The following is a 13,034-nucleotide window of genomic DNA, read 5'->3' on the forward strand; positions in this document are numbered from 1 at the left end:
TCCACCGAAATGACCACACTAATAGAGAACTTCCAGAGTTTTGGGATGGACCAATTAGTCTCCAAACCTACTCACACAGCAGGCCATATACTTGATGCTGTCTTTACAAACAACAAGCATATAAAGATAACATCAATTATGCCTGTCCCATGGTCCGACCATGCAGCCATTCATTTTAACCTTCTTACTAATCTCACTACCACCTGTCGTAGGGAACTCTCTCTCCCTGTAAAAACTCGCCCATGGAAGAAGCTTCAAGCCACCCAACTCTCCAGCACTCTTTCCAGGGAACCCCCTCACTGGAAAGCTGTGATAGTAACACTGGAGCTAGCTACTTCAACACATGGCTCAGTCGAGCTATGGACGAGTTGGCCCCTGAAGAAATCAAGAAGCCTAGGAAACGATCAGCCACAGCACAATGGTACACCCCTGATGTAAAATTAATCAAACTCAAATGCCGGCGTTACGAAAGGTTATGGCGTTCTGACTACAATCCTCACAGCAGGAAAGAATACACTGCAGTCCTTCAAGAATACAAGGTAAAGATAGAACAAGCAAAGTCAGCCTACTATACTAAAAAAATATTTCAGTCCTCAAACTCCTCCAAAGAATTATTTAAAACGGTAGCACACCTAGCCAAGAGCCCCCGGGACACCATCTTTATTCCCAACCAGAACTTTGTGGAAAATATAGCGCAATTTTCCCAACAGAAAATCCAGGCGGTCTATGGCGATCTTCAGTCTTCACTTACCAGAAAGTCAAACACACATAGAACAGACCCGGCTCCGGCCCCAACCAACCTCTCGCAATTTCCACTATTAGATGAGACACAGGTAGCCAATCTGCTCACTCAGACTAAATCGGGATCACCATTGGACCCATGCCCACCTTACATACTTCATCTAATTCCTGGAACAATAAGCCCTGTTCTGACACCACTGCTTAACAGGGCTATAAAATCTGGCCTCTTCCCTAGCAGCTGAAAGAAAGCATGTATAAGGCCTATTTTAAAAAAAGAGGCTCTAGATCCCTTGGAACCCAAGCACTATCGCCCAATTTCATGCCTTCCCCTACCAGCTAAGATTCTGGACAGAGCCATGAATCAGGAGCTCACACATTATATAGATCAGAACCACCTTTTAGATCCCACGCAACATGGATTCATGGCCTGTCATTCCACCGAATCCGTTCTAATTGTTGCAACAGAAGACATCCGTAGGACCATGGATGACGGGGGAAGAGCTGCCTTGATCCTACTGGATCTAACGGCGGCCTTTGACACCGCCAACCACGGGGTTCTATTGAACAGACTAAATGCGCTGGGCATCACCGATACTGCCTTAGCCCTCCTAAAAGCTTTCCTAGACGCCCCTATACAACAAATCCACTGGGGAGGTCTACAATCAGAAGAGTTTTCTCTTCCATGTGGAGTGCCCCAGGGTTCGGCCCTGTCACCCACGCTGTTTAATTTGTACGTTACCCCTCTTGCGACACTAATAAAATCCCATGGCCTACATCTCGTGTCGTACGCCGACGACACACAATTAATAGTGTCACTCTCCCAGACGGTGGAAGCCACAGCCATGGGCTTTAGGAACTATCTTTCAGATGTTAAAAATTGGATGAACGATCACTTCTTAAAACTTAACACCGAAAAGACGGAAGTAATCGAGTTCGGCCAAAAACCATCAATCTGGAAGTTGACAGAGCATCCGGTAGAGTGCAGCAGTGAGCAGCGAATGCTAAACGACAAACGGGAAACACGAGGAGAGAGAAGCGGCGGCTCCAGCGGTCTAGCGGCATCCCTGTGGGGGACAGGGGAATTTGGAATTAACCGCAAGCTGACTGAGCCAACTGAGTGGCGAGTGCCGAGCCCCCGAGCTGCTGACCTGGTGAGCCCCTGCATGCCGCACATCGCTCACCTGCTGCTCACCTGCCGCCCGCACACCTGCCGCCCACTTGCCAAAGGTTTACGGCTGCCACATCTTTACGGGGGCACAGCGAGGGTGCAGCGAGCAGCAAGCCTGGGACCAGAGCCTGGGACCCGGACGGAATTCGGACGGAAGCAGGAAGAGCTGTCAGTGAGAGCAGGGAGCAGTTGGGCAGGAGCCGCGGTCAGTGAACCTGTGAACCAGCGGCCCACCCCACCTCCCCTGGCCAACACGGGAGTACGGAGGCAGCGGGGGGCAGTGGTTGCACCAGAGGCCAGAGCCCGTTAAAGAGCACGAGTTGCAGAGCCCCAGCAAGGAGTCCAGCACAGCTTAATGCAAGCAAGGAAAGGCACGGAGCCACACAAACTGACACACAAAACTGACAACGAGCAAGTTTCGGAAAAATATTTGGTGAGTAGTTGATGCGGGGGGTGTTGTGAGGGGCTTTGACTCGGACCAGGTTGCACCCCCCTCCACCTCCACTTCTCTGACTCCGTAGCTTGTCTTTCAAGCAAGGTCAGACCAAACTACACCAATTACCCTTGCATATAGCCTGACTGACTCAACGTTTGATTCATTCGAATATTGCTACTTAGAGGGAAAAAAAAGGGGGCTAAACTCAATTTCATCTTTCAATTTTCCTCTTTCATACCTCAATTAAAGTTTTTAAACCTCAGCTGCCCAGCCAGGGAAGGGCATCTGCTTATAACAATTCGTCATGAGATCAGGAACAATCAGAGATGGGGAAAAAAACAAGACAAAAAGTCTAATGCAAGTTCAAAGAAGGAGCTGATGCTGAATGAACTCACAGAGCCAGTTAAGGCGGATATTAGTACTTTACTCAAATTTACACCAGAAATCACATCCAGAGCAACTAAAGAGGGGACAAATGCAGGACGGGGGCAAGCTGATGATGACGGTGACGGTGACAGGCTGCAGGTGCCGGGATATTCAACCTCTGTCACGTCCGTTACATCAGTAACCCCCGGTTCGGCAAGTGTGAAGCGAATCACCCACAGCAGTAGCAAAAGTGTCACAGAGTCAGCCCCTCATGTCGCCAAGACAGAGGCGAGAAAGGAACTCCATCAGCCACACCAGTGCTATCAAGGCACCACTCATGCCCTAATAGCAGCAGATTGTCATTGATCACAGATTTCCTAAGCGGGGCAACTAAAACAATTAAGGGAAATAAGGAAACCAAAGCCCATAACGACCCCAATACTTCAATAGATCTTATAGGCTTAAATCACAAAAATCCCAATCCCAATAATAAAATTATAAAAATTCAAAACTTAACGGAAACAAACGTCTTCCGAGATACAAACGATAAAAGCAGCAAATCCTCAACTGAAGAACTTGGGGAGAACCGACCAGATATTCGATGCACATTAGATTTTGAAGCTCAAGGCACGCAATTCCAAACTTCCACAGCGCTCCAAAAAAGCGGACAAAGCCACAATGCAAAGATAACGGAGGCACTAATCCATAATAATCCTTTCTTGTCAGAGACAGAACTGCTGCACATGCTTCAACAGGCAATAACTTGTCCCAGTAGTAACAATGAGACCATTCCAATAAAACAGACGAGCCCAAACATCTCTAGTGCTCACGGAAATAGACATAAGCAGCAGGAGGCCCAATCTGCAAAAGAGCAGGTTTGCGCAGAAATGCACACAAATTCCCTTGCCATCCCGGTTATTGGAAACACACCATCCAAATAGTCATGAGCTCATGACCTTTAATCAGCATGATGACAAGTATCTTAAGGACAAGAACCTTGATAATTCTTTGACGATGCCACTGTCACAAAGAAGGGCTCGATCAAGGGAGTTTTCAGGCGGACCGGATTTTTCATCTCCGGATGTCCACCGCTTTCAGGATCAGAGAACAAGCTCTCCACCATCAACAGTATGGATACACCTGCTAGACACTTTGGATACCATTGGTAAAGCTATGACTTACCATGCAGATAAATTAGATACCCAAGTGGATCTCCTAAACACGCTTGCTATTTATGTTCAGGGGGTGGAACAAAAGCTGCAAAAGTTTAATGAAATGATCACAAGGGTGCAGGCAGACAGAGAAATAACCTTTCAATTGTATCACTGCCATTGCGCCCAAATAATAGACCAATTAGCTACAGTTCCAAACATAATGAACGAATTATTGGGGGTTATTAGGGCTACCCCTTCAAAAACCAATTCATCAACAGAGAGATAAAAAGAAACACAGAGGGAAGAGGATCAGGCCCGCCTGAGCCCTTGCACGGAGGAAAATGTAGGAGTCGTAGAGATTAACGCAGCCCAAACACCGGGTATTACCAACACACCACAGCAATCAAACACTACGGACAAGAGACACTCCTTGGCAGCTCCACAAGCGGATAACAGTCACGAGCGAATGGCAAACCAAACAAACAGCATGGCACCACTAAGCAAGCGAGAGAGAAAACGCCTGAGAAAGGCCAGAAAGGGAAAACACATAAGACAGGCCCAAAACGTAAACTACACGACGCTAGAGCCAGAAGCGACACAAAACGAAGCTAATGCTACAAACATAACCATAGAGAACGCAAGCCCAGTGGCTCATCCGATCGCATCAACTCAAAAGCTCATCACCTTGAAAAATCTCAGTCAATCAACAACGGAAAATTGCCAGATATCAAAAGTCTACAGCATATTTAAGCCTTTAGAGAAGGGGAAGAAACGGCTCTCAACAACTCAGGCCACACAACCTATAAGAACATTACCCCCTCTAGGGCCTAGTACGATGGAATCTACCGCAACCAGCATAAAACGAGTCAACCTGCCTAAGGAGGGGGAAAATGAGGAGGAGGGGAGTAACCTTGAACAAATAAACAGATACCATCTGGGAAGTCGCCTGACATCACCGGCAAATGCCATGGATACGCATCCACTAAGAAATACACGTAACGTACAGCAATTTTGTGGAACGTTCTCGAAGCGTATTGCCCAGGTGAAACAAAGTGAAATGAGCACAGATTGCAAACAAAGGCCGGACAAGGCCGACAATAACATTAAGCTGGAATTTATCCCCCACTATGTCTCGAGGGGAACTCAAGATATCCTCAACAGAGGTGTACTATTAAAATTATTTAAGGCACTTCCTTCACTGAGTCATATAGACACCTGTAAATTGGAAAGTATAGAATTCAGAAACAATTCAGACTCAACGGGCCATGAAATCACTAGAGTAACTTTTTCCGATATTTCCATTGCTGAGCAGATTTGGCAGCAACAAGACGCCTTTGCCAAATGGGGCATAGAGATAAAAAAGCTCGCTCCACCCCGTTACCCAGCACCGTTACAATTACCAAACCTACAGAAGGGTATGCTGAGAGGCGCGAAAGGTCCGGATCAACCTAGCCCAAGCAATGACATAGTTCAAACCGGTAGGAAAATTACCATCACCATCGCTCACCCCGCAGCGGACAATCCCCCGGGACACGGGCAGAGGAATCAAACTGGAACCAGTTACGGTACGGCATGAATAAACCCATCCAAAGCACCAAAACCAGCTAATTACTGTAGCATCTGCTCTTGGAATGTGAATGGCCTAAGTGCAAAATTAGAAGACCCAGACTTCTTGGAATTCATAACTCAACATGACCTACTCATCCTCCAGCAGACTTGGCAGACAAATCCAACATCAATTGTGTGATATAAAGAGTATCTCAACCCAGCAAAGAGGGATTCCAAATATGGCAGAGCAAAAGGAGGTCTTTCCATCTTTGTTTCGACCAACCTTTCTTGGGAAGTCTCCGTAGTAGATCTCGACACGACCTGGATGTCATGTATCAAATTAGTGGCTACATCTTCTTTTAGTATCATTATATTGAATATTTACATCCATCCCTCATTCAAACAAAAGATGTCAAGGATAGAGAAACTAACAGAAACAATAGCCACCCTTAAACTTGCGCATCCACATGTTAACATCATCTTGTCCGGAGACTTCAACATGAACCTTTTAAATGTCAGGAAAGGAAAATCAACAGGCAACACACAACGAAGAAAACGAAGCAACACACACGGTGATAGATGTGCACTCCTGCTGAAAAAACTTTCATTGTGCGCGCTCAACGGTCAAGCTCCGCTAGAAGGCTCCCCAGCATACACCAGGGTTACTCAAAAATCAGGCTCAATACTAGACTACACATTTACAGATCAGGACATTCTTCCATATATTGCAAACTATTTAATAAAAGAGAGAGCTGAAAGTGATCATTACCTCCAAACTTTCACCCTGCTTAAAAGCAAGGCAAATTCCAAAACAGACAATGCAATGTCTCTACCAACGCGATGTTACAATCTAAAACGACTCACTTGGAACAAGGGGAAAATAGATGATATCATGGCTACATGCATTACTCTTCTCGAGAATTTCAAAACTGAACCATTGTGTCCAAAGGCTTGGGCATCCTTCACTCACGACCTAAACAACGAATTCTCAAGAAAAGGTGATGGACGTAAAGGTAGAAGACCAGTAGGGGCAGATTGGTTCACGAATAGCCTAAGGAAACAAAAAAGACTACTAAACAAATATTTAAGACAACTCCGACTCCCAGGCCCAGATCCCTATTGCGACATCTTTGCCCTAATCTCAAAAACAAGAAAAGGGCTAAAAAGAGACATCAAGGTGGCCAAGAATGATTATAGTGAAAATCTCTGGGCGAAACTTCTCTACGCCAGTAAGCTGTTCTGGGAAGTTATCAACCAGTTAACAAATGGCAAGAACCGGCACTTTAACTCAGACATAACGGAATATACCTGGAGAGACTATATTGATCAGACATATAACGCTACCCCACTCTTGGGTGCTACAAAGCAGGAAGTTTCCACTTCAGAAACCACGTATAAAACACAAAAGTCAGAATCTTCAGACCCTCCGTTACAGATTAAACAAGACCAGGTTCTTAAAATTATAAAAAGTTTAAGATCTGAGGGAGCACCAGGTCCTAATGGCCTGCCAAATGCACTATTCCAGCACGACCCTCCATTTTGGACTGGCATTCTAACTCCATTGTTTACGTACGCATTAACAACTGGCTCGATCCCCGACTCTTGGCGAGGAAGTATTTTAAATCCTATATATAAAACGGGTTCACGTGCAGACCCTGCGAACTATAGATTGATTGCACTGATCGATGTGGAGGCCAAGATATATGCTGCAAATCTCTTGGCAGATCTAGAGGATTGGTTCAAACGCATAAACCTGATACCGAACACCCAAACTGGATTTCGGGCCGGAATGGGCACCCTTACCAATATTTCTGCTGTGACATTACTAGCTAATCAAGCCTACGCAAAATCTCGAACCTTGTACGCATGCTTTATCGACCTTAAAGCAGCGTTCGAAAAGGTTCCGAGAAAGAAGTTGTGGGCCAAAATGAAAACCTGGAGGGGCACCACCCAAACTTTTGGAGGCAATAATCAATCTTTACTCAAGTACGTGGGTGCAGATAAGGAAAGGAGATGGCCGCACCATAACAAACAAGATCCCAACATCAAACGGTCTAAAACAGGGGTGTGTGTTGGCCCCCTGTTTATTCAACATCTACACAGCTGATCTTGAGAAGTGCCTCCAACAAGTGCAAATCGACCCACCAAAATTAGGCAAAACACCGATCAGGAGCCTTCAATACGCAGATGATATTGTGCTCCTAGCACAAACACCAATAGGCCTGCAGCGTTCAATGACACAACTAGGATCTTATATCACCTCTGCTCAATTAATAATAAACCTTAAGAAAACAAAGGTATTATGCTTTAGCAGTCATCACAAAAAAGGGTCAAAAGGAAAAATCACCTGGAAACTGGAGGAAAAACCAATATCCCAGGTGGACTCATACAAATACCTTGAGTTCCAACTTGACCACTCACTTAAATACAAGCTACATTTGGACCAAGGGAATACCAAAGCAAAACAACTCCTGTATGCTTTCAAAATTTTACAGAAGAAGTTAAAAGGTTGGCCAACAGGCCAGTTGCTTAAGATAATCGCAGCCAAATTTTTACCCTCAATATCATATGGGTCGGAAATTATGAATACCAAAGATGCAGCCGCCTTAAATCTAGCCCAATCGAGTTTTTTCAAGCGCCTTTTTTTAATTCCTCGACACATTTCTCAGGCACAAGTTCGATTGGAATACAGGCTGAAAAATCAGAAACCAGCAAGACAAGGGGCGGTGGTAAAATATTATTGGAGGACGAGGCAAGCGGAAGACGACACTTTAGCCCACTGCTGTTGGGAAGAAATCGAAAATCAGGCGAGGCAAAAAAACTCCATTGCAGCAGTCCTAAAAGAATCACTCACTGATTTACATCTTGAAGAGGCATGGCATACAACAACGTCATACTCCGGGTTAAAAAATATGGTGAACAGCCCAATAAAGCGAACTTCGCTACTAACGGACAAAACTGCCTTTGCTAAGAAAAATCACGCATGGGCAGTGTTTCAATCATACCAGTTTTTGAAACCCCAACCGTACTTGTCCGAACACTTCTCGCATCACAAATAGCACAATTTGACGCTGTTGCGGTTGGGTTTGTTCCTCATAAAGGATTTAACCCCGAAATGGAAGTCTACATGGCCTACGAAAGAATGTCGCCTGTGTGATCAAGGAGAAGAGTCGTTATTACACCTTTTATGCATCTGCCCCGCGCTACTGGAACATCGAAAAACAGTTCTTCGGGAGATTTTTAGGAAGCTCCAATTGAGATTGTGCAGAGCTGCAGTGATACAATGCCTTGGTGGACTGTCAATTCAGCTGTCATGTCGAGCCATCACCTTTTGGAAAATAGCAGCCAAAGAACTGGACAAACAAGACAATAGTCCACACGGCAAAGGCATATGACTGACTGGTCACTCCCTTTCTGTACAGGTATCAAATACTGCTCTTTTCATATCGAACCGCAATGAACTTCTTACATTGCTATCGTTTTAACTGTTGCAGTGACCAAGCTTACGAAAGGACATTGGATTTACTCGTCTATATTTCATAGATTTTAACCTTAGCTAATTATTATGTAATATGTGTTTTTCTCATGCTTTTACGATTTTTAACGAAATCAAATAAATGTAATACTTACTACTTACTACTTACATCAATCTGGAGTCACCTATGGTGGCCTCTTTTGGCCGGCACTTGTCCTGCCCCAGCCAAAAAGGTCAGAAATCTCGGCTTCATGATTGATAAGGATCTCTCTTGCTCAGCACAAATAAGTCAGGTAACTGCGGCCTGTTTCCACACTTTAAAGGTGCGTCGGAAATGCTGCCCTACATCCCTTTCACTCTCAGGAAGACAGTAGTGGGTGCGTTAATAATGTCCAGAGAAGACTACTGTAACACATTGTACTTTGGAACAGGAGAAAAACAGCTTGCCAGACTCCAGTCTATCCAAAATGCTGCGGCGAGAGTTCTACTCAACCTCCCAAAGAGACACCCTACATCTAAAACCATACGGGAACTTCATTGGCTCCCAGTGAGGCTTAGAATTCAATTCAAAGCCCTGTGTCTGGCTCACAAATCTCTCTACGGGGAAACCTCTGTAGCTTTCACTAACCTCCTCCCCCGCTACGTGCCTACACGCATGTTAAGATCTGGTAGTCAAGATCTAATTCTCGTGCCCAGAATAAAGAGAGCCCGATGGGGCGGAAAATCCTTTTCCTATCAAGCCTCTAAGCTGTGGAACAGCATGCCTATCGCATTGCGCTCCGAAAAGAACAGAACAAGCTTTAGGAAAGCACTAAAAACTTGGCTCTTTTCCACCTCCTAACTATCCTCTGTACCCCCTTCCGTTCTACAGCGCCAATACGCCTCGGCATAAGAGCGCTTAAAAATAATTCAGTCAGTCAGTCATTTAGTGGCCATAGCTGCTAAGAGCAAATGATGCAACAGGAATTGGCCTGGGTGTAACCCATCTTCCTCACCTAGTGTGACATATGGTATTAGGACGCCTTCCCAGTAAAAATCCCCCATGTCCTGAATGCCAACCTCCCACCAACCGTGCAGCACAGCTGCTGTGGTTATGGCATGTCCCCTAGGCTTGCCCCTCAGTGGTAAAGCGGTCAGATATAGTTTCATGCACCTGGTGATATAGAAGCACCTGCAATAACATCTGTACGCCACATTGAGCAGCGAGGCTCCAGCTTTTTTGACTTCGCACAAGGGTGAAACAAGTTAATTAGGCTAGCTAGAGACCAGGGTAGTTGCGTGGTTGCTGTGTGTCGCATAGTTGGCAGTTGCCAGCCGTCTACCCACCCACTGCAGCTGCACCGTAAGATAATACTGTTCCATGTTTGGTGCTGCTAGGCTTCCTTGGTCTGTAGGTAGGTAAAGCTTTTTCATGGCAACCCAGTGGTGAGAGTTACCCCAGACAAAGTCTCTGATTGTCTTCTCAAGGGCTTGAAAGAATGACGGCAAATTTGCAAAGTAGTATAAGAGTTGTGGTTCAATCACCATTTTAGTGAGAGCCACCCAGCCTGTCACGGATACTTGAGAGCGGACGGCTGTCAACGCCCTGCCCAGGTTGCTGTCCAATAAGTCTGTCTGCTGTCGATACCTTTGAATGCATAGGTAGCGAAAGATATCAGCCTTCCACTGCACACGTACCCCATTAAGTATTTACATCGGGTCCTGACAAGTGCAATTGAAAGGATACAAGCATGACTTTGCCGCGTTAACTCTCAGTCCTGACAAGGTAGCAAAGTCTCTCAAGATGTGCGCTAGTGATGGGGGATCAATTGGATATTCCTGATATACACCCGGATATCATCCATGTACAGTGAGATCGTGTGCACTCCATCCCCAAGCGGGACACTCCCTTTCTACTCTAGCGCGGATGGCCCCCGCCAAGGGCTCTATGGCTAACATAACATAACATATGTATTTGTAAAGCGCACATTCACCCGGAGGTATCTTGGCACTGAATAACAGATGTTTATTGTTAACCAACTCAATGGTACTCATTTTATCGACCTCAGATGGACCGAAGGCCCGCCGGGATTTGAACCTGTGACCATGAGGTCAAACACAGGCCCGTGAAGTGGACGCATTAGTCCACTGAGCTACCAGACCCTAAGGTTAAGGTGAAGAGGAGCGGACATAACGGGCATCCTTGCCTAATTCCCCTTCCCACCATAATTGGCTCAGATATGTATGGGCCAGTCCTCACCCATACTGCCGGCTCCCTATATAGCAGCTTAATCATGCTGATGATTGTTTCGCCATAACAGGTTAGTGTGGCTAACAAGAATTCCCATTCCAAGGAGTCAAAGGTCTTCTCCAGGTCTAATATTAAACATCCCTAGTATGACATGTGACATGATGAGTATGCAGTGACTCTAAAAAAAACGCCTCAGGATTAAGGAGGTGCTACGAACGGTCACAAACCTGTATGACCTAGGGTAAGGACTATGGGTGCCAGTAGGTCCACTTGGACTTTCGCTAGTACCTTATAATCCACGTTCAGTATGGCAAGTGGCCTATAGGAGCCTATGTCTGAGGGGTCCCAGTCAGATTTTACTAGGCTTGCTTCACACATCAATGAAGGAAGTTCTGACTCTTCTAATGCTGTGGTGTAGAGGGTGCGTAGGCGCGGGATCAGTGTTGCAGCATATGCCTTACGTGCACGTTTGGTCTAGCGCTGCTCCTGTTTTCTCAACTGCTGCTAGGACCAAATCCAGTTTAGTGGCCAACGCTGAGTGCAGGGGTTCTGTCGCTTTCTGCTTGTGATGCCTTGCTCACTTCTGAGTGCATCGCTGACTGTGGATTGTTTGATCGTAAACGACCCATAGGCAGTTTTTGCGCTGAATGCATATATAGGTTATATCAGGCGTGGCAACAGCTAGCACCGACTATACTGTATCCAACCGGGTGTCGTGTGGGATCATGTCCACTAGCTAACTGTAATCCCTTAAGTTGCCAGCCTTGGGTAATGACTGGTCGTATGTCTGTGAGCTGGTATTAGGTGATCTTGGCATCTTCTCCCAGTAGCAACGCCTGACTGATGGGTAGACAGTTTGTTCTGCGGCTTGTGTGTAACTAGGCATGTCTCCTGGCTTAATATGTATAGTGTCTGCTTCAGATAGTGTCGCATCAGCTCTCCTCTGCTCTGGTTGTCTCAGCGCATGACAGGACTAATGGCATGTGTAGCAGCCTGCATATTGTGTCCTCTCCATTTTCCTTCATCAAGGGGAGGGCCTTATATGCTCTCTATCCTTTTCCATTGCAGGTGCACTAGTAGTGAGTGGCCTTGGCCCGATGAGACCTCCGGGCCCCACCCAGCTGAGTTAGGCCCCACCAGCTGAACACGTGGCTCCGAGTATGTCTGTGTTTGACGAGCTGTTTCAGACTGCGCAGCCCATGACCATCAGTGTTCCGCGGGGTGCCATTTAGTTAATTTGGGAACTTCTCTGGTCCCGGAGCAGGAGGGAAAGGGCCCCATGCAGTCCTGATACCTAACGCTCTCTGCGCACCATCGCGTTGGGTCCTAGGCCCGACCCAGGGGCGTAACAAATGCCCGCAGCCCCCGCGGTGCGGCGGGCCCCACTCTCTTCAGTAAATGAAGGGGGGCCCTCAGCTGTGAGAGAGGCCTTTGCTAAAGCAAGCCTCTCTCCCTCTAAAGCAGGTGCAGGCTGTCTGCAGCCTGCTCTGAGCCCCTTACCCCCTCCCTCTGACTGAAGAGAAACAAAGTATCAACATGCATTGTTTCTCTTCAGTCAGAGTGCGCAAGGTCCGGAAAGAGGATAGGGTGGGGGCCCCAGAGAGCAAGGAGGATGCACAGAGCACTGCGCAGTACCCTGACAAGGGTGGGAGTGGGGGCCCACCGATAGAGTATTCTCCAGGGCAAAGCTCATATGAGAAGGAATGAGGCAGCAAAATGGTGCCCTCAGGTAAGCACTCTTGTTAGAACGCCCCATGTGGGCATCCGCAGGGGGGTAAGGGAGGCTGACAAGGGTGCAAGGTAGAGAGAAGAAGGGTGCAAGGTAGAGAGGAGAAGGGTGCAAGGCAGAGAGGAGAAGGGTGCAAGGCAGAGAGGAGAAGGGTGCAAGGCAGAGAGGAGATGGGTACAAGGCAGAG

Source organism: Lissotriton helveticus, chromosome 2_1 (genome assembly GCF_964261635.1).
Source record: "Lissotriton helveticus chromosome 2_1, aLisHel1.1, whole genome shotgun sequence".
NCBI classification, from domain to species: Eukaryota; Metazoa; Chordata; class Amphibia; order Caudata; family Salamandridae; genus Lissotriton; species Lissotriton helveticus.